Here is a 22445-nt window from a genome sequence, read left to right as displayed (position 1 = left end):
CAACATTCCACTGTAGGCTTACACGTCATTCTGGGTATCCGTTTACCCACCGTGGACACTTGGGCTGCTTCATCACTCACTCTTTCCTTCCACAAATACTTCCCGGGGTCCTACCGAGAGCCTCCCACCAGACACAGAGCTATCCTCAAGGCACTCAGATGATGGTTGAGGGCAGAGAAAGACCAGAACTAATTACAATCAAAGCACCGGTGACTTTTGCCCAAGGCACTAAAACTTGAAAACACAATAAATAGTGGAACATTTTCTAATTCTCTACTACAGAGGATAGGCACGGGATTTAAAACCACACAACAAAAACAAAAACTCCTTGATTAAATGTTAAGCAGTCTTCTTTTTTGAAAATGATTTTTCTTTGTGGGCTCCCCTGTTGTTGTGGCATGCAAAATCTATCTATATTTGTAACCGCCCGGGGTTTCTATGTGCCCCCTTTCTGGCTTCGCTGCCTTTGATGGGTTCCAGAGATTAGAGCTGTGTAGCCAACAGAAGGGAATGGCGTCAAAAGGTGTCTCTGCTCAGCGGAAAACAAAGCAGCCTTTGAACAACGTATTTATACAGAGCTTGGAATCACTTGGGGGATATTTATTTTATGGTAAGTGATGAAAGGAGACCTCACCTTCTAGAAAACAGGAAAAAGATGCACACCAAACTGGTAATTGGGGTTGTCTCTTGGAAGAAAAATAAAGGCAAATTTCCACTTTCACCTCATATTTTTCTGTATTGTTGGTTTACAATAAAAATGGATTATCCAAGGGGTGCCTGGGTGGCTCAGTCGGTTGAGCGACCGACTTCGGCTCAGGTCATGATCTCGCAGTTTGCGAGGTCGAGCCCTGCGTCGGGCTCTGTGCTGACAGCTCGGAGCCTGGAGCCTGCTTCGGATTCTATGTCTCCCTCTCTCTCTGCCACTCCCCCCTCAGGCTCTGTTCCTCTCTGTCTCAGAAATAAATAAACATTAAAAGAAAAAATTTAACAATGGATTATCCAAGCCAGCCAGAAAGGGGGGAAGGGAAGTTCAATTTTTTTAAATGAAGATATAGCAAAATCACAACCAATTTTTTATTTTTATTTATTTTTTTTTAATTTTTTTTAATGTTTATTTTTGAGACAAAGAGAGACAGAGCATGAACAGGGGAGGGTCAGAGAGAGAGGGAGACACAGAATCCGAAGCAAGTTCCAGGCTCTGTGCTTTCAGCACAGAGCCGGACACAGGGCTCGAACCCACAAACCGTGAGATCATGACCTGAGCCAAAGTCCGACGCCCAACCGACTGAGCCACCCAGGTGCCCCACAACCAATTTTTTAAAACTAAAAGGAAAAGAAACCACGGCAATCAAACCATGTTTGTTTGTTTGCTTGTTTGTTTTTTGAGAGAGAGAAATAGACAGCAAGTGGGGGAGGGGCAGAGAGAGAAGGAGACAGAAATCCCAAGCAGGCTCCGCGCTGTCAGCACAGAGCCGGATGAAGGGCTCAAACCCACAAACCGTGAGATCATGACATGAGCAGAAGTCAAGAGTCAGACGCTCAATCAACTGAGCCACCCAGGTGCCCCTCAAACCATGTTTTAAAATAGTTATATCTGGTTGTGAGGAGTATAAGGTTGCCTTGTAATCGTCCCATCCTTATACTTTGACTTTTCCTACAATAAACATATATTACAATAGCGATCATAACAAAACTTTTATTTTCTTTTAGAGTAGCTTGAGCAATTAGACCAAACACTTGAGAATCTTGGGAAGCTTAGGACTTGGGTTTAAAGAAAACATACCACCTTAGGAATTCCTGTATCCAGCAGAGACAGAAGAGGATGTCTTCTCCGTCACCACCCATCATTTCTGCGCCCTCCCTCACGTCTACTAGCTACAAAGTGTCTTTTCTACCCCTCATCCTGTTAAAAACAATAGCATGTAATCAGGCAAGATGCCCTGGCCCCACCACTCAAGGACCAGTGATGTGATATATGAGGAGGGGTAGGGGTTAGGGCCACAGACTTTTTCCAGTGGAACTGTCTCCACTTTAAAGACTTTCTTGCATCCTCAAGCAAGACTGGGTTGTCAAATCACTCCTCATCACAGATCATACTCAGAGTCAGACTTGATGAATGATATCAAGGAGACAAGTCATTGAGAGGCTCAGTCAAAGGAAGGGAGGAAGGGATGCCACTTCCTATATCGCCCCTGGTGTCCTGCCTGCCTTCCTGCATGAGACACATGCTTTCTGGCCCAGAATCACGGATAACACCATGAAGTGACCTTTTGGGTTCTGTAGGGTTCGTTACACAACGAGAAGGATTAAAAGGATGAAATATCTCCATTTTATTACCCAGAGAGTTCCACTACTTACATGACTTTCCAGGGAATCACGCCTCACAGATGATGAATCAATTTTCTCTAAGTCATCTTTAACCAAGGACGTCCTGTTAAGGGGATTCACGACATAGGCCGCTTCGTTCTAGCAAATGGCGTTAGTCTATCTACCTGGAGGTCCAGTTGACCAGACCATTAGCCCACTCGCTTGCCTTCTTTCTTCCCCTCAGGATCATCCCTTCTTCCAAAATTAAGTAAAGCCATCACAGCCCAGCTGCTGTAGTTCCCTCCTCCTGGGGACCCAGAGAGCACAAGGTTATATATGGAGATGTTGGCGATGAAAAAGAGAATTGCATTGTCCTGGTGTTCTCCTGTTGAACATAATTCAAGGGCACCTGACATCAAATAAAGCCTCTCTGTGACCCTGAGACTGTGATGTCAACAGACAATATCCACAACACACACACACACATGCACACACACACACAGACCAAATATCCTTGTATCGTAGTAAGTATCAGTGGCTGCTCCCTCTTTACCAGTGACAGCTTTGGCTTTGCTTCATGCTTGCAGCCTGGCAGACCCTATCACAGAATGACCCCCTTGCCCTGTGCTCCCTGGCAGCATCCAGGCAAAGCCAGCCTCTTTCCCCCAAAAGCTCATAAAACAAGCCCCAATCCTATCAATCCTTTCTAACATGCTCACACTGAACCCTCCCCTGCCCTGGGGGCCCTCGTACTAAGGCTCACTCTTGGAAAGAGAGATGAAGCCCATCTTGTTCAACTGCCCTGTGTTCCTGGTGGTCTTGGGCTGAGGGACAATGACAGTAACCTCCAATCTTGAGAAGGATATTCAAGAATCAGAGGGCCTGGGAAAACCAGCATGCCTTAATCAGTGTTTATGCTTGGCAGAAGCTCCAAAAGCAGCTTCTGAAAGACTCGATTTGTTAGTAAGAAAGTCTGCAGGCTGAGCTGGTGTCTTAGCCATGACAGTATTTCTCTGCCTGCCTCCTTAGGATTCAATGTCAGTGGCACGTCCTCCCCCTTCCTACCACTCTATTCCTTCCAGCAGACCCCAGACAGTTCCTCAGTTGCCCTATCCCCCATGAGTCGACCCTTCTTGTTGGCTTCTCCCCCCTTCTCCCTACTTCTGACCTACCCCGGCAGTTGTCTCCAGGAGCCCAGAGGCAGGAGGGAGCACTTGAAGGAAGAAGGAAAAGTGTATGACCACCACAGAGTGCTCCCCATGTGCCAGGCACTGTGCTTACTCCTTAACTCATACTATTTAAATCTCACACTAGCCCTGTGGGGAAGTTCCTATCATTAGAGCTACTGAAGCTCAGAGTTTAGCAACAAGACCAAAGCCGAACAATTAGCAAGGGGCAGACCTATCTGACATTCCAAACTCCACTCTTTCTCTGAACAATGCTGCCCTCCACAGGAGGTGAAGTTGTTCCTAACAGAAATGAGGACCTAAGACCCCAGAGGGGCTGTCCTTTCCCTAGATGGCATGCAAAGGTACAGATCAGAATAGACACTTGTTTCCCAAGCGAAGGGATAAAGCCAATAGGGTACAGGGGATGGGCAGAGAGTTAAAGTCTTATACCAAGGTGAAAACCAAGTACATTTGGTGGTTAAATCTGTATGTTGTCAGCCTACTTCACACTTCCTAACTTGGTGCTGTCACCTCTCAGGATATGCTGTCACCCTTCCCACAAATAATAGTTCTATTTCAAAGTCCCCACCAATAAAGCAACATCAACTACGTAATATGTTGCTCCCCCAAGAAAGCTCTCACAGCCTAAAATCCTCATCCCTAAAAACACTTAGATCTCAAGGGGTAGTTACACTCATTCTATAACTTTTCCTGCCGTGAAGTCCTGCAGGGAACATTGTCTTGGCCCAAAGAAAACACGAGAGCCCGTTAACTCAGTGGTTAATTCTTTAATTTGAGACTGAGGGAGCCTGAATTGAAGGCAAAGATTGCCACCTTGTGGGCGAAGAGAGCAACCAGCAAGATTCCCTGAGGAAGTCAGAATTTTGCAAGTAGGGTGTTAAGACAGAAGAAGACTCTTGGGGCTCCCGGCTGGCTCAGTCTGTGGATTCTTGATCTCGGAGTCAGGAGATCAGGTCCCACATTGGGCATAGAGCTTACTTAAAAAACTCTTCAGGAAAGAGTATCCAATGGAAAAAAGACAGTCTCTTTAGTAAATGGTGCTGGGAGTACTGGGCAGCAACAGGCAGAATGAAGTTGGACCACTTTCTTACACCATACACAAAAATAAACTCAAAATGGATGAAAGACCTAAATGTGAGACAGGAAACCATCAAAACCCCAGAGGAGAACTCTTTGACCTCAGCTGCAGCAATTTCTTGCTCAACACATCGCCAAAGGCAAGGGAAATAAAAGCAAAAATGAACTATTGAGACCTCATCAAGGTAAAAACCTTCTGCACTGCAAAGGAAACAATCAACAAAACTAAAAGGCAACTGACGGAATGGGAAAAGATATGTGCAAATGACATATCAGATAAAGGGTTAGTATCCAAAATCTATGAAGAACTTATCAAATTCAACACCTGAAAAACAAATAATCCAGTGAAGAAATGGGCAGAAGACATGAATAGACACTTTTCCCAAGAAGACATCCAGATGGCCAACAGACACATGAAAAGATGCTCAACATCACTCATCATCAGGGAAATACAAATCAAAACCACACTGAGATACCACCTCACGCCAGTCATAGTGAGTCATAAAATTAACAATTCAAGAAACAACAGATGCTAGCGAGATGTGGAGAAACGGGAACCCTCTTGTGCTTTTGGTGGGAATGCAAAGTGGTACAACCACTCTGGAAAACAGTGTAGAGGTTCCTCAAAAAATTAAAAAGAGAACTACCCTATGACCCAACAATAACACTACTAGAAATTTATTTAAAGGATACAGAAGTGCTGTTTCATAGGGGCATATGTACTCCAATGTTTATAGCAGCACTTTCAATAGCCAAATTATGGAAAAAGCCTAAATGTCTATCAACTGATGAATGGATAAAGAAGATGTGGTTTATATATACAATGGAATCCTACTCAGCAATGAGAAAGAATAAAATCCTGCCATTTGTAGCAACATGGGTGGTACTGAAGGGTATTATGCTAAGTGAAATAAGTCAGGCAGAGAAAGACAGATATCATATGTGTTCACTCATATGTGAAACTTGAGAAACTTAACAGAAGACCCTGGGGGAAGGGAAGGGGAAAAAATAGTTACAAACAGAGAGGGAGGGGGGCAAACCATAAGAGACTCTTAAATACAGAGAACAAACTGAAGGTTGATGGAGGAGGGGATGGAGAAAATGGGTGATGGGCATTGAGGAGAGCACTTGTTGACATGAGCACTGGGTGTTGTATGTAAGCAATGAATCATAGGAATCTACCCCCAAAACCAAGAGCACACTGTATACGCTGTATATTAGCCAACTTGACAATAAATTATATTTAAAAAAAATCTTCAGGAAAGCTTAGAAGTCACTAATTCCATTAATCTGGCCTGAAATGCCTGATATGTTCAAGAAACAGCAAAGAAGCCAGTACGGCTGGTGGCTGGAGCAGAGAAAGCCAGGTGGACAGTAGACAGAAAGGAAGGCATAGTGGGTGGGGCTCCCAGAGCCATTGTCAGGAATGGAGCTTCTACACATGGAGAACCGTGGAGCCATAGAGGATCCACAGCGCAGGAAGCACATGATATTACTTAAGTTTCAAAGGATTTCTCTGACAGCTTCAGTGAGTATAGTCCGAAAGAGGAAGCTAGACCAGTAATGTGAGCAAGTAGCTGTGGTGATGTGGACCAGGGTAGTAGAAGGAGAGATGGTAAGAAGTGATAGACTCCCTTTAGCCTTAAATTTCCTAATGGATTAGATGTGTGGTGTTAAAGAAATAAGGAGTCGATAATAATTCCAAAGTTTGTAGCCTGGGACACTGGAAGGATGGAGTTGCCATGAACTGGGATGGAGAGGTTTAGTGGGGATGGCATTGATCAGTTCTGTTTCAAACACGCTGAGCTTGAAGTTTCTATTAGATGTGCAAGTGAGGCTGTGGACTAAACAGACGGGTGTCTGATCCTGAAGTTCAGGAGAGAGAAAGCCATGAAACTACCTGAGATCAGCAACCAAAATACAAAAGAGAGAAGATGACCAAGGATTGAGCCTTGAGGCAATCTGACAGAAGAGGTGGGGAGAAAAACCCAATAAAGATTGGAATGTAGGACAATAGGCAGGAGAATGGGTTATTCTGGGAGCCAAGTGAAGAAAGTGTATTAAGGTGGTGGAAGTGATGGACTGTGTCAGATGCTCTTGATTAGCCAAGGAATATGAAGACTGAGAACTGACTGTCTGAATTATCATCAAGGAAGGGCTGTTTTAATTCCAAATGCAATGACACTGAGACTGCTGGCCTTTTAACTTAGACTTTCCAGCCTCCGGAATTGTAAGAAATCAATTTCTGGGGGCACCTGGGTGGCTCAGTCAGTGAAGCTGTCCAACTCTTGATTTCAGCTCAGGGCATGAACTAACAGTTTTGGGAGTGCAAGCCCCACATCAGGCTCTGCACTGGCAGATTCTCTCTCTCTCTCCCCCTCTCTCTCTCTGCATCTCCCCAACTCACACTGCCTGTGTCTCTCTCAAAATAAATACACTTTAAAAAAAAAAAAAGTAAAAGAAGAAGAAGAAGAAGAAGAAGAAGAAAGAAATTTCTGTTGTTCATTAGTCATCTGATTTATACTGTTCTGGTATAGCTGTCCAAACAGACTAAGGCAAGATCAATTGATTTTCAGCAAAAGTGTCAAAGCAATTCAATGGGGAAAGGAAAGCTCTTTCGATAAATGATGCGACAGCAAATAGATTTTCATATGTGAAAGAAAACTGAAACCTACCTTACTTCATACCCTACACAAAATTAACTAGGAGTTGAGGACAGACCTAAAGCACAAGCTATACAGTCCCCAACTTATGATGGTTCCACTTATGATTTGATGCAAAAGTGATATGCATTCAGTAGAAACCGTACTTCAAATTTTGCATTTTGATTTCCTCCCAGGCCAGAGGTATGCAGTCTGATACTCTGTTGTGACCACTGTAAGCTCATGTAAGAATTCCGAGCATACTTTAGGTAGGCTAGGCTAAGCTATGCTGTTCAGTAGGTGAGGTGTAATAAATACATGTTTGACTTATGATATTTTCAATATATGATGAGTTTATTGGGATGTAACCTCATCATAAGTCAGGCAAGATATATATAAGAAAAAGTGAACAAGTTGGATCTTATCAAGATAAAAAAAAAAAAAAAACTTGATTCCTCAAAAGCCTCCATTAAAGAAGAATAAAAGGCATGTCACAAAATGAAAGAAAAACTTTCAGTACACATCTGACAAAGGACTTGCATCCAGAATACCTAAACTGACAACTCAATAGTAAGAACAAAAACCAACTTTTTTTTTTTACGATTGGCAAGAGATTTGAAAGCATACTTCAATAAGCCCACGAGACAATGTTCAACACCATTAGTCATGAGGGAAATGCAAATTCAAAGTGCCATAAGGGGTGCCTGGGTGGCTCAGTTGGTTAGATGTCCAACTCTTGATTTTGGCTCAGGTCGTGATCTCACAGTTTATGAGATTGAGCCCCACGTTGAGCTTTGTGCTAACAGCTCAGAGCCTGCTTTGGATTCTCTCTCACCCTCTCTCTCTGCCCCTCCCCCGGTTGTGTGCTCACCATCTCTCTCTCTCTCTTTCTCAAAATAAATAAACTTTTTTTCTTAAAAGCACCATAAAAATACCACTACAAATGCATCAGAATGGCTAAAAGTGTAAAAGTCTGATAATATCAAGTGTTAGTAAGAATGTGTAGCAACTAGGGGCACCTGGGTGGCTCAGTCGGTTAAGCGGCCAGCTTCAGCTCAGGTCATGATCTCACAGTTCGTGAGTTCGAGCCCCACGTCAGGCTCTGTGCTGACAGCTCGGAGCCTGGAGCTGCTTCGGATTCTGTGTCTCCCCCTCTCTCTACCCCTCCCCTGCTCATGCTCTGTCTCTGTCTCTCAAAAATAAATAAAGGTTAAAAAAAAGAATGTGTAGCAGCTAGAATAATTGTACACTGATGGTGAACATGTAAAACTATACAATTACCTTATAGGAAAGTTTGGTAGTTTCTTAAATAGCTAAAGCATGTAGCTCTGCTATTTCAATTCTGGGTAGTTGCCCAAGAGAACGAAACTGTATATCCACACAGAAACTTTGTTCATAGGAGCTTTACTCACAATATCCAAAGTGAAATACAAGCCAAATGTTCATCAAAAGAGGAATGGATAAACAAGTTCAGGTATATAAACACACAGTGGACTACTATTCAGAAATAAAAGGGAACAGACTATTAATACATACAACAGGGATGAATTTCGAAAACATCACATGGAGGCCATGAAAAAGCCAGACACAAAGGAGTACACGGGATATGATTCTGTTTATATAAGTACTCCCAGAAAATGTAAACTAATATCTAGTAACAGAAATCAGACAGTGCCTGCTGGATATCAAGACATTAGTGATTTAAACAATGTGGTAGTAGTTTAGGGATAGATTATAGAACAGATTAGAGAACCCAGAAACAAGCTAACAGGTCTGAAATGCAAACGGAAGTGGCATTATAAAGCCCTTAGGAAAGGATGAATTGTTTGATAAATAGTACTCACACAACTGACTATCCATCTGTGGGGAAAAAATGAAATTAAGTCCCTACCTTACACCACACACGAAGACAAATTCCAAGTGGATAAAAGAGTTCATTGCAAAAAGCAAATGTTTAACATTTTTGGAATACATGTGACCTTTATTGTGACCTCTGAGAAAATAAATTCTTAAATAGGGTACAAAAGGCACAACCACAAAAGATAAATATGATTACATTAAAATCATCAGTAATACAAGGAATCTAATAAAGTCAAGAGTCAAGACACAGATCGGGAGAACATATTCGCAATCTGCAAAACTAACAAAAAATTAGGATCTTGAATGTGTAGAGGAGACAGACAATTCAACATACAAACAGGCAAAATACAAAAATAGGTACTTTACACACACACACACACACACACACACACACACACCAGAGCGGCCAATGTAAGCGCATAAAAAGATGATCAGTTGTGTTAGTCATCAGGAAAATGAAAACTAAAGCCACAAAAAGATGCGCAAAATTGTTCTGAGCGATGGTGAGGACAGAGCAACAAGGACTTTTCCGAAAGTCAGGTGACACCACAAATGTGGAGACCAGTCTGGCCATAGGTAATATGGCAGACACTGCTGGTTCCCAGCCCAAACAGATTTTCCTCACTCTTCTTCCCTCTTGGCAAAGCATGCCTCCTATCACGTTGATTCAAAATATCAAATAGCTCACAAGCCTCCTTTCCAGTTTGGGGAGCCATGTGGCTCTATTCTGGCTAATGAAATTCAGCACAGGGGCAATGGAGAGAGGTCTCCCGAGAAAGATGCTATTCTCTGATAAAAAGAGACTTGAAATGGGGGCATTCTTGCCATCCTCCTGTTCTCTGTCCCTGGGCATCATTCTATAAGGAAAGACATAATAGCTGGAACTGCAGCAGCCGTCTTGGGACCAGAAGCCACCCAGGGAGATGGGAGAGTGAATAAGAAGACTTGGTCCATCACTGAGCAGCTGAACCGGACTCTAGGACCACGTCACTTCTGGTTGGCTGGTTATGTGTGTCTGTAAAAACCTCTTGTTTTAACCTACTTTCAGGGGCACCTGGGGGGCTCAGTGGGTTAAGCGTCGACTTCGGCTCAGGTCATGATCTCACGGTTCATGAGTAAGAGCCCCACGTCGGGCTCTGTGCTGACAGCTCGGAGCCTGGAGCCTGTTTCAGATTCTGTGTCTCCCTCTCTCACTGCCCCTCCCCCGCTTGTGTGCGCACTCTCTCTCTCTCTCTCTCTCTCTCTGTGTCTCAAAAATGAGTAAACGTTAAAAAATATTTTAAATAAGTAAATAAGTAAACTACATTCAGCTGAGTATTCTTTTACTTGTAGCCAAAAGCATCTTAATTGGTACACTCACTGTTAGGGGATGAATTGTGTCCACCCAAAAGATGTCCCCCCACGACCTCAGACTGTGACCTTATTTGGAAATAAGGTCCTAGAAGATGTTCAAGTTAAGCTGATGATAGGGGTGGACCCTAGTCCAATATGACCAGGATCCTCATAAAAGGGAGCAAGTTGGACACAGGGAGAGACCCGCACAGAAGAAAGACAATGTGAAGACACAGGGAGAATGGCCTATACTAGACAAGGAACAGCTGAGGCTTCTAGAAACTAGGACAGAGATATGGAACAGATCTTCCTCACAGCCTTCAGAAAGAACAATCCCTTCTGACACCTTGACTTCAGATTTCTGGCTCCAGAAATGTGAGACAATACATTTGTTAAGCCACTCAGCTAGCGGTGCTTCCTTACTGCAGTCCTAGCAAACTAATACACTCAATAAAGGGGAAGATGACATACGCCATGGCTTAGTATTTCTTTTTTTTTTTTTAACGTTTATTTGTTTTTGAGACAGAGAGAGACAGAGCATGAACGCGGGAGGGTCAGAGAGAGAGGGAGACACAGAATCCGAAACAGGCTCCAGGCTCTGAGCAGTCAGCACACAGCCCGACGCGGGGCTCGAACTCACGGACCGCGAGATTGTGACCTGAGCCGAAGTCAGACGCTTAACCGACTGAGCCACCCAGGCGCCCCCTGGCTTAGTATTTCTATCTCTAGCTAAATGCCTTAGGAGGAAATCATATGCACGAGCAGACTTGTGTTCTGGCATTGTTTATGCCAGCAGAAACTGAGGATAAGGGAATAGATTAATTCATGTAAGATATGGTCATTCAGCAGGATCTCATACACGAGTTGAAATAAATGAACTGGAGCTCATATATCCACAAGGATAAATCTCTAAAACAACATGATTACGATTACCAAAATACATTGGTAACGGGAAAAAACAAAGCTTACTCTGCAGGGCAAAACACAAAATAAATAATAATTAAAATCAGAATGCAGTAACATATTCTCTTATCAGATTGATTAAAAAAATCAGAAAGTTTGAAAACACCCTATATTGTACAGGTATGGCAAAACAGAAACTTTTATTGCCTCAAGAGGTGATTTGCCTCATAGAAATTTGGCTATTTTCAAAATTAAAAATGGTATAGCCTTGAATTTAGTGATTCTTCTTTCAAGATTCTATCTCACACAAGAATTTATTGCAGCACTGTTTGTAAGATATTACAAAAGTTTTTTTTTAAACATCAATTGCCCATCAGTACAAATGTAAAATATGGTAAATCCATACACTGGAATATGATGTAACCATTAGAATGAGACAGAACTACACTAATAATCAAGATACAACTGTAAAATGAAAACAGAAGAGTGAGGCACAGAGGGGACAATGTGTGGGGTGGGGGAGAGAATATGGGAAAAATGCTTATATATCCAGAGAGCATTTCTAAAAAGATGCAAGAGAGACACACAACAGTATTTGCCTCTGAGAAAGAAGGGAAACTGAAGGGAGGTGTATTTTGATTTTCCCGGTCACACATTATTTCTTTAAGCCTAAAAAAAAAAAAAAAAGACAAATCGAGAGGAGATACTGATGTGAGAATAAGGAATACTGAAGAAAGCAAAAGACGTCCCTTGAGAGGGAAGATGACGTCAACTAGCCAGGTAAAGACAAAGGAGGCTATTGGTGGTGGTAAATGGATGTGTTCCTATCCGGCAGTTCAACAGTCCTTTTGAAGAAATTGCATCTAAAAAGTGCTAAAACATGAAATGTGATCGACCATCTTTGACCTAAGTCTCACACCTTCTTTGAAATTTTACATCTCTCAGTTTCTGTATGTTTTTAGTCTTTCTTTGCTCTTGAAGAATTCCCAAGGAGATTTGGTCACTGCCAACTTTGACACTGCTCGGGATAAGTTCATTCATCAATCAATTCTTACTCCCAGGAGACGCAATAATGAGGAGGGAAATTTTATTATGAATTTGATAATATTTAAATTATGAGGGGCTCCTGGGTGACTCAGTTCCTTAAGCGTCAGATTCTTGATCTCGGCTCAGGTCATGATCTCATGGTCATGAGATCCAGCCCGGTGTTGGGCTCTGTGCTGACAGTATGGAGCCTGTTTGGGATTCTCTCTCTCTCCTTCTCTCTCTGCCTCTCTACCGCTCACACACTCACTCTCTCAAAATAAATCAATAAACTTTAAAAAAGAATAAACAAAAATAAACTGTGCGGTCCCAACACAATAACTATAATATTTGCTTGATAGTCATAATAAAAGTAACATTTGAACAGAATCAAGGCAAACATGGATGGAGACCAAAGAAATCTATGCCTTGGGGAATTTCTAATGTCCCTTCAAGTCAGACTTTACTGTTTCGAAGCATCCAAGGACCAAAGATGTAGATAACTTTCTACCACGTGGATACATCATTTTTGATACATCCTACTAGGAAGTGGAAAACTGGACCTTAGCAATTTTTGTAAATGTCATATTATACAAGGTATTTAAATTAGCTCTGTAAAACTGCTTATTCTGAAACCATCCATTTAAGCAGCTCGACACTTCCCTTTTTATTTATTTATTTATTTTTATTTATTTTTTATTTTTTATTTTTTGGTAATTGTGGCATTCATCACTATTTAGAATTCCATTTTGGGGGTCAAGTGATTTTGTATTCCTCTCTATATTTATGTATTTTTCTGAATATACTCTAATAGGCTTGTTTTATTTTTGTAATTAGGAAAAAATAAGTCATTGCAAGGACAAAGAAAGTTACTCTCTTTCTCCATTTATTCTTGAAATTTCTGATGTCAGTTTTCACTTTCTTTTTTGTCTTCAAAACAAGATTCTCATCATCCCATCCTTTCAGAGTAGATATTTACTGGTGATATTTTGTTGAAAAAGATGATGCCCTATTCCCCACTGAGGTCAATTACAAAAATCCATGAAAAAAATTATTCTTCCCCTACCAAACCCCGAGTCTTTGAAACACACACACATACACACGCGAAACACACGCGAAACATGTGCGCGTGTGTGCACATGAAATCAATTCTTGATTTTATCTCATCCAGCTTCCCGTTTTGTTCTTAACATCTTCATGCTAAAGAAAACTTGGTCTTACAGCACCTGCCTGGCTCAGTCAGTGGAGCGTGCAACTCTTGACCTCAGGGTTGTAGGTTTGAGCCCCACTTTGGGCATGAAGCCTACTTAAAAAATAAAAATAAAAATAAGCCCACAAACTTGTAAATATGTTTTTACTTGTTTTAATTATATAATTTAATTGCACCATACATAAATTGGATAAGTGGAAAAAGAAAAACCTTTTTTTAACTATGAAAATCAAGTTTTGTCAAGTATGACAATAGCATTTCAACTATGTTTTTTAAATGTTATTTTTTTGTTAGCGATATGGACTGAAGTATTTATACACAAAATGACATGAAGTCTGGAATTTGCTTTAAAGTACTTTAGAGGGAAAGAAAAGTGAGGAGATTGAAGAAATTAGACAGCAAAATGTTGATAATCATTAAGGATGGGTATTAGGTAAATGGGGTTAACTACTATTCCTTCTAGTTTTGCCTTTTTTTTTTTTTTTTTTTTGAACATTTCTATAACAAAAACTTCCAATCCTACTGGGGCTTGTGCTGTTTCGCGTTGCCTCTGCACCTCTTCCTTTTGCCTAGAAGGCTCTTCCCCAGACATTTCTGGGTTTGCTCTCCCTCTTTATTCATGTCTTTGCTAAAATGTCAGCTTTTAGTGAAGCTTTTCTTATTTTATTATTGTACCTAACACCACCCCCGAGCCCACATTATAGCACTTTCCATCATCTGCCACACGGTATATTTTCCTGCTTTATTCACTGTCTGGACCCCAATCCCACTAGAATAAAAGACCCAGGGGCGCCTGGATGGCGCAGTCGGTTAAGCGTCCGACTTCAGCCAGGTCACGATCTCACGGTCCGTGAGTTCGAGCCCCGCGTCAGGCTCTGGGCTGATGGCTCGGAGCCTGGAGCCTGTTTCCGATTCTGTGTCTCCCTCTCTCTCTGCCCCTCCCCCGTTCATGCTCTGTCTCTCTCTGTCCCAAAAATAAATACAAAATGTTGAAAAAAAAAAATTAAAAAAAAAAAAAAAAAAAAAGACCCATGTGAGCAAGGGCGTAGTCTGTTTTATTCACTACTCTCTCCCCAGGATTGAGAAGAGTTTCTGGGACATAACAGGAGCTTGAGAAATACTTATGGGATAAATGTGTTATGAAAATATTTACAATTTGGAGTGGGCAGGATGTCCTTTCAATGTCTTAACGGGGAATTGTTTGATAGGTTTTCCCCGACAGTTATTTAATTATCTAGCAGAATGTATCTTTGTTATTTTTATTCACTATCAAAGCTTATGAAGTTAGGTGGTAACAATATACATCCTGTTGGCTAAAGATGCAAATAATTTTTGTCTGATAGAAAAGATACATCCCAAAGGTTATGGCTTTTAATTAACTTGCAGAGCATTAACCAGTTTTGTGCCTAACCTATCTAATATTCTACTTTAAATATGTATAAATTCTTAGTGCCCCCAAGGTGTTCTTTGAACTGACGTTATCATTTTACTGATTTCTTCATAAATGAGTAAATAAATCTTTGGCATGCGTTGCTTCTATTAATGAAAGGCGTGCTCTTAACTTGCTGAAACTTCTACCCTGACACATAAATTCCAGTCGTGAGGAGCTGTGCAAATGTTGGCTGTTATTCTTGACTTTTTGCTATTTGAGGCTCTGATTCTGCCTTACAGAGAGAGCAACACAACACCCGCCTGATCCCTTGGCATCGAGACTATTCTTCACCAAAAGAGACCCCCAAGTCACCCATACTCTGTCACATCAGATTTCTTCAAGCCAAGCAGCCCCAGGCCCTCAAACTTCTTTATCCAGCTTCTTCTCCTGCTGCCCCCACTTCAGGATCAACTCACTTGTTAGTCACTCTTGAACTTAAGCACCTAGGACTGAAAACAGATGGGATGATGGTGGCTCTTCCCAGGTGGGATAAATAAGACTTTACATTGACCTACTTAGGCTGACAAGCAACACAATTCTGACACAGAATGACGAATAGATCTCTTGGAATGTATCTTTCCGGCCAACTCCGGCCAACTGTAGGCATCTATGTGGCACGCTGTGTAGACAGTTTTGAGGCTGGGCCAGGCTCACCCGGTGTGCCGGGATCACTCAGCAATGCCTTCCACAGGCACAGGATTAGGAGAGCAGAGCATACACTACCATCTTTCCTGACCCAGCTCTAGGAGGTGATGGTTCAAGAGGAGAGATAAGCCACAAAGAAAATGTTCTGGCCACCAGGCAGGACACGGCATTCTGCTGCTTTACCTGCAGAGATCCGTAAGTACAGTACGACGATGCTCTGGGCTCTGGGACCTTGCTTCCCTAAAAGGGGGAGCCCAAGGACCTCACACTGCGGCCTCATGACTCACCTTTGAGACAGACAAAATAACAGATGCCTCCATCGGGAGACTACACAAATGCTCCTATGTTAGGAATGGGCTGCCTCAGGCCCTGAGATGTGCTGAGAACACAGTCTTTTGGAAGTTGTAGGATACAATGGCTGCAGGCTGTGCAGTTAGTTCAAAAACCAGCTCTCGCACTTACCAGCCCTGGTCCTTAGAAGAATCACTCCATGTCTCAGTTTCTCCATCAGTCTGGTGGGTCTGATGATCCCAAGTATGGAAAGAAGACAACTTTCAATCCCCACCCTGCCATGTACTAACTACAAAACCGACTTCGTGGGCATCTGACCAAAGCAGTCACATGGGGCCCTGGATTCAGAAAGTTCCCATGCTTGGAGTTTAATGCTCTGCAGTTGCTGTCTAGAAATTCTCAATAATTTTATCATTGCTTTGTGTCTTGTAGGAGAAGGCCAATGGGCAACTGAAGCCTGAACCAGGGACTTGAAGCTTTGTTCAGACCTCTTACTGTTTTCTCACCTCCCAAGGGAGGGAAGGTTCTCCGGCTGCCACCCTCCACCCCCCCGCAGGAGCATGAGTGCAGGAGGGTAAGGATCAGCTGAATTGTAGAGTGTGGCCCCAGGTACCTGGGAGGGTCAGCTTTGTCCCTGCAAGAATCCCAGTGTCCAAGGATCTCAACATTAAATAGCAAGTAAAAACCATCTGACCGGTGTGACAAGACCTCAGAAGAAAGTAAGAGCTTTCTCTTGCTTTTTGAACAATGAGCCTTGCATTTTCATTTTGCACTGGGACCCACAAATTACCCAGCCTGTTCTGACTGTAGGGTAAGCCAAATTATTTAACCTTTCTCAGGCTCCATTTCCCCAACCACAGGATGTGCATCCTTTTCTGACACGATTCTGATAAAGTTTAAAAAGAACCAACTTTCACACCTGAGCGGGAGGGGAGCTGGCCACAGGCTCTGCAGTGATCTCAGGGGCACCCTGGGAGAGAGCAGTCCCTTCCTCGAGTATCGTGGGAAGAGGGTTTATTGCCCCCACAAGGACAAAAGACCCAGGGAATGTGAACTGGTGCAGCTATTCTGGAGAACAGTATGGAAATTCCTCAAGAAACTAAAAATAGAACTACAATATGACCCAGCAATTGCACTATTAGGTATTTACCCAAAGGATACAAAAATACAGATTCGAAGGAGCACATGCACCTCGATGTTTATAGCGGCTTTATCAACAAGAGCCAAACTAGGGAGAGAGCCCAAATGTTCATTGACTGATGAATGGATAAAGATGTGGTATAAGCAGTGAGTCAAGCTGGCGGAGAAGTAGGAAGATTGGAATTTCCCTCATCCCTCAAACACAGCAGTATTGAGGCCAGAACAGTTGGAACACCAGGAATCCAGGCTCCAGAGTGACAGAAACATCCCCACAGACATACAGAGACAGGTTGGCAGGACAGAGTTGTGTGTTTGTGTATCAGGAGAGATAAAAGGAGCAGCATAGGCATGGAGGGGGGTATCCCCTTTAGTGGAGAGAAACATGGAAGAGAAAGAGAGGTTGTGTAAGTGTGGGATTGTATTTGGACAAGAGAAAAACCTCTCTGGACCATGGATGGGAGGACGAAAAATATGGACAGAGCCAGTTTCTACCTTGCAAACAGCCTTAGGAGCTAAAGATCAGAGTTTTCAGGGGTGCACAACTTGTTCCAGACCAGAGCTGGCTGTGTGTGTGTACCTGAGTGGGAGGGAAGCCGGCCACAGGTTCTGCAGTAATCTCAAGGACACACTGGGAGAGAGCAGTCCCTCCCTTGAGTATTGTGGGAAGAGGGTTTATTGCCCACACATGGACAAAAGACCCAGCAGGCACCAGCCAGAGGCCCTTTGTCGGCTGGGCAGAGTGGCACTCCCCTAGACCCGGGCTGGGAGGATACCTTAAGACATAGGGGTTTGAATCCAAGCAAAGCACCTAGGAGCTGCAGGAGACTGTGGATCAGGGCGAGCCAGCCTGCCTGGGCTACTCTGTGAAGGCTGCCTGAGCAGCATGGTTTGAGACACTCAGTCCAGGGAGGAGAGACTGTCACCATTTTTCTTCCCATCACCAACAAGGTGGGACTTCAGGGAGCAGGACAACAGCCTCCAGTGGAGGCGGGACCACTTACACCAAACCCTGCCCCTGCGGGTCTGCTAACTGCTTATCGACCAGAGTGAGATTGACACTGACGGAACCAGAGGGCCCCTCTTCCAGACCAGCACTGCCACCAGTTCCAAGGCACCAACAGACAACTGTCCTGTGGTTTTGTAGGTCTGTCTGTTTTTTTGTTGTTATTGTTTCATCTTCTGTCTTTCTTTCTCTGTTCCGGTGTTTCTTTGTTTCATCGGGAACCTTTATTCTATTCTCTTTACACCTTTTCTGTATCTCCTTCTTCTTTATTTTCCTCTCTTTCTCTATCTCTGGATTAAGCCCTATAGTTTCTTTGATTCTCTGCCTGATCTTTTTTTTTTTTCTGCCCCTGTCATTTCTCTCTTTGTATAAGATAAGGCTTCTTCCTTCCCCTCCTTTTTTCCTTTTTTCCAGGGTTACTTTAATGAACAAGTCAAAACACACCTGGACCAATCCACCACTACGAGCAGTGAGATAAACCAACAAAAAATGCAACAGAGTACACACAACACACTCTAAAAACACTTCCTAAAGTGCCAAGCCCTGGACAGTGTATGACCCCTTTTTAATATAGTAGTATTTGCAGGTGCAGGACATATAACAAGCTATTAAAACACATAGAAGACAGAAAACTAGCCAAAATGATGAAGTGGAAGAATTCTCAAAAGAAATTCCAGGAAGAAATAACAGCCAGAGAATTGCTCAACACAGATATGAACAATTTATCTGATCAAGGATTTAGAATAATAGTCACAAGACTAATAGCTGGGCTTGAAAAAAGCATAGAAGACAGCAGAGACTCTATCGCTATAGAGATTAAGGACCTAAGAAATAGTCACGATGAATTAAGAAATGTTGTAAATGAGATGCAAAATAAACTAGATGCAGTGACAGCAAGGATGGAAGAAGCAGAGGGGAGAACAGGTGAAATAGAAGATAAAATTATGAAAAATTATGAAGCTGAAAAAAAAAGATGGATTGGAAATTACTAGACCACGAGGGGAGAATTAGAAACCTAAGTGACTCAATGAAGTGAAATAATACCCATATCATAGGAGTTCCAGAAGAAGAAAAGGGAAAGAAAGGGGCAGAAGGCTTATTTGAACAAATTGTAGCTGACAATTTCCCTAATCTGGGGAAGAAAGCAGACATCCAAGTCCAGAAGGCACAGAGAACACCCTACAAAATCAACAAAAACAGGTCAACACAAGGACATATTGTAGTGAAACTGTCAAAACATAAGATGAAGACAGAATTCTGAAAGCAGCTAGGGACAAACGGGCTTTAACCTACAAGCATAGACACACAAGGTTTACAGCAGACCTGTCATCCACTGAAATTTGGTGGGCCAGAAGGGAGTGGCAGGAAATATCCAATGTGCTTAATAGGAAAAATATACAGCCAAGAATCCTTTATCCAGCAAGGCTGTCATTCAGAATAAAAGGAAAGATAAAGTCTTTCCCAGACAAACAAAAACTAAAGGAGGTTATGACCACTAAATCAGCCCCATAGGAGATCCTAAGGGGAACTCTGTGAGTGGGAAGCAGCAAAGACTACAAAGGACCAGAAGCATTACCACAAGCATGAAACCTACAGAGAACACAATGATACTAAATCCATATCTTTCAATAACCATTCTGAATGTAAATGGACTAAATGCTCCAATCAAAAGACTAGGGTATCAGAATGATAAAAAAAAAAAAAAAAGAAAGAAAAGAAAAGAAAACAAGATCCATCTATATGCTGCCTACAAGAGACTCGTTTTAGACATGAGGACACCTGCAGATTGAAAGTGAGGGGATGGAGACCATCTATCATGCTACTGGATGTCAAAAGAAGCTGAAGTAGCCATATTTATATCAGACAAACTAGATTTTAAACCAAAGACTGTAACAAGAGATGAAGAAGGGCATTATATAATAATTAAAGGGTCTATCCATCAAGAAGAGCTAACAATTGTAAATGTTTACACCCCCAATATGAAATCACCCAAATACATAAATCAATTAATCATAAACATAAACAATCTCACTGATAAAGATACGGTAATTGTAGGTGACTTTAATACTCCACTTATAGCAATGGACAGATCATGTAGGCAGAAAATCAATAAGGAAACAGTGGCCTTGAATGACATACTGGACCAGATGGACCTAACAGATATATTCAGAATTTTCCATCCAAAAGCAGCAAAATACACATTCTTCTCAAGTGCACATGGAACATTCTCCAAAATAGACCACATACTTGGTCACAAAACAGCACTCAACAAATACGAAAGGAGTGAGATCATACCATTAATATTTTCAGATCACAACGTTATGAAACTTGAAATCAACCACAAGAAAAAATTTACAAAGCCTCCATATACATGGAGGTTAAAGAACATCTTACTAAAGAATGAATGGGTCAACCAAGAAATTAAAGAAGAAATTCAATAATATGTGGAATCAAATGAAAATGAAAACACAACAGTCCAAACCTTTTGGGATGCATCAAAGGCAGTTCTAAGAGGAAAATACATTGCAATCCAGGCCTATCTCATGACACAAGAAAGATCCCAAATACAGAACCCTACCACACACCTAAAAGAACTAGAAACACAGCAGCAAAGAAAGCCCAAAGCCAGCAGAAGAAGAGAAATAGTAAAGATTAGAACAGAAATAAACAATATAGAATACAAAAAAAAAAAAAAAAAAAAAAAACAGTAGAACAAATCAATGAATCTAAGAGCTGATTTTTTGAAAGAATAAACAAAATTGATAAACCCCTAGCCAGACTTCTCAAAAAGAAAAGAGAGAGGACCCAAATAAATAAAATCATGAATGAAAGAGGAGAGATCAAAACCAGCACCACAGAAATATGAACAATTATGAAAGAATACTGTGAAAAATTATATGTCAACAAACTGGACAATCTGGAAGAAATGGACAAATTCCTAGACACACACACACACTACCAAAACTCAAACAGGAAGAAATAGAAAATTTGAACTGACCCATAACCAGCAAAGAAATTGAGTTATCAAAAATCTCCCAACAAATAAGAGTCCTAAGCCAGATGGTTTCCCAGGGGAATTTTACCAGACATTTAAAGCAGAGTTAATACCTATTCTTCTCAAGCTATTCCAAAAAATAGAAACTGAAGGAAAGCTTCCAGACTCATTTTATGAAGCCAGCATTACCTTCATTCCGAAACCAAAGACCTCACTAAAAAGAATTACAGACCAATATCCCTAACGAATTCTCAACAAGATACTAGCCAATCAAGTTCAACAGTATATAAAAAAAAATTATTCACCATGATCAAGTGGGATCCACTCCTGAGATGCAGGGCTGGTTCAATATTCACAAATCAATCAATGTGATACATCACATTAATAGAATAAAGAGTAAGAACCGTATGATCCTGTCAATAGACACAGAAAAAGCACTTGACAAAGTACAGCATCCTTTCTTAATAAAAACCCTCAAGAAAGTCAAGAGAGAAGGACTATATCTTAACATCATAAAAGCCATATATGAACAGCCCACAGCTAATATCACCCTCAATGTGGAAAAACTGAGAGCTTTCCCCCTGAGATAAGGAACAAGACAAGGATGTCCACTCTCACCACTGTTGTTAACATAGTGTTGGAAGCTCTAGCCTCAGCAATCAGACAACAAAATGAAATAAAAGGCATCGAAATTGGCAAAGAAGTCAAACTTTCACTTTTCACAGATGACATGATACTCTACATGAAAAACCCAAAAGACTTCACCAAAACGCTGCTAGAATGATACATGAATTCAGCAAAGTCGCAGGATATAAAATCAATGTCCAGAAATCAGTTGCATTTCTATACACCAATAATGGAGCAACAGAAAGAGATACCAAGAAATTGATCCTATTTACAATTGTACCAAGAACCACAAAATACCTAGAAATAAACCTAACTAAATAAGTAGAAGAGCTGTATGCTGAGAACTATAGGAAGCTTATGAAAGAAATTGAAGAAGACACAAAAAAATGGAAAAACATTCCACACTCCTGGATAGGAAGAACAAATATTGTTAAAATGTCGATACTACTGAGAGCAATCTACACATTTAATGCAATCCCAATGAAAACAGCACCAGCATTCTTCACAGAGCTAGAACAAACAATCCTAAAATTTGTATGGAACCACAAAAAAACCCTGAATAGCCAAAGTAATGCTGAAAAAGAAAACCAAAGCTGGAGGCATCACAATCCCAGACTTCAAGCTGTATTACAAAGTTGTAATCATCAAGACAGTATGGTATTGGCACAAAAACAGATACATAGACCAACGGAATAGAATACAGAACCCAGAAATGGACCCACAAATGTATGGCCAACTAATCTTTGACAAAGCAGGAAAGAGTAGCCA

The 22445-nt window shown here is 41.6% G+C and overlaps 1 protein-coding gene across 4 annotated transcripts in view; it reads right to left on the bottom strand.

Annotated features, from left to right (window-relative positions):
• The window catches only part of CD38 (CD38 molecule), a 61615-nt gene that overhangs the window by 26287 nt on the left and 12883 nt on the right, over nucleotides 1–22445 (bottom strand). The gene's annotated exons all lie outside the window — the stretch shown is intronic.

The sequence above is a fragment of the Panthera uncia genome, chromosome B1 (assembly GCF_023721935.1).
Source record: "Panthera uncia isolate 11264 chromosome B1, Puncia_PCG_1.0, whole genome shotgun sequence".
NCBI classification, from domain to species: Eukaryota; Metazoa; Chordata; class Mammalia; order Carnivora; family Felidae; genus Panthera; species Panthera uncia.
The sequence above is the reverse complement of the archived record's forward strand: the minus strand, read 5'-3'. Positions and strand labels throughout refer to the sequence as shown.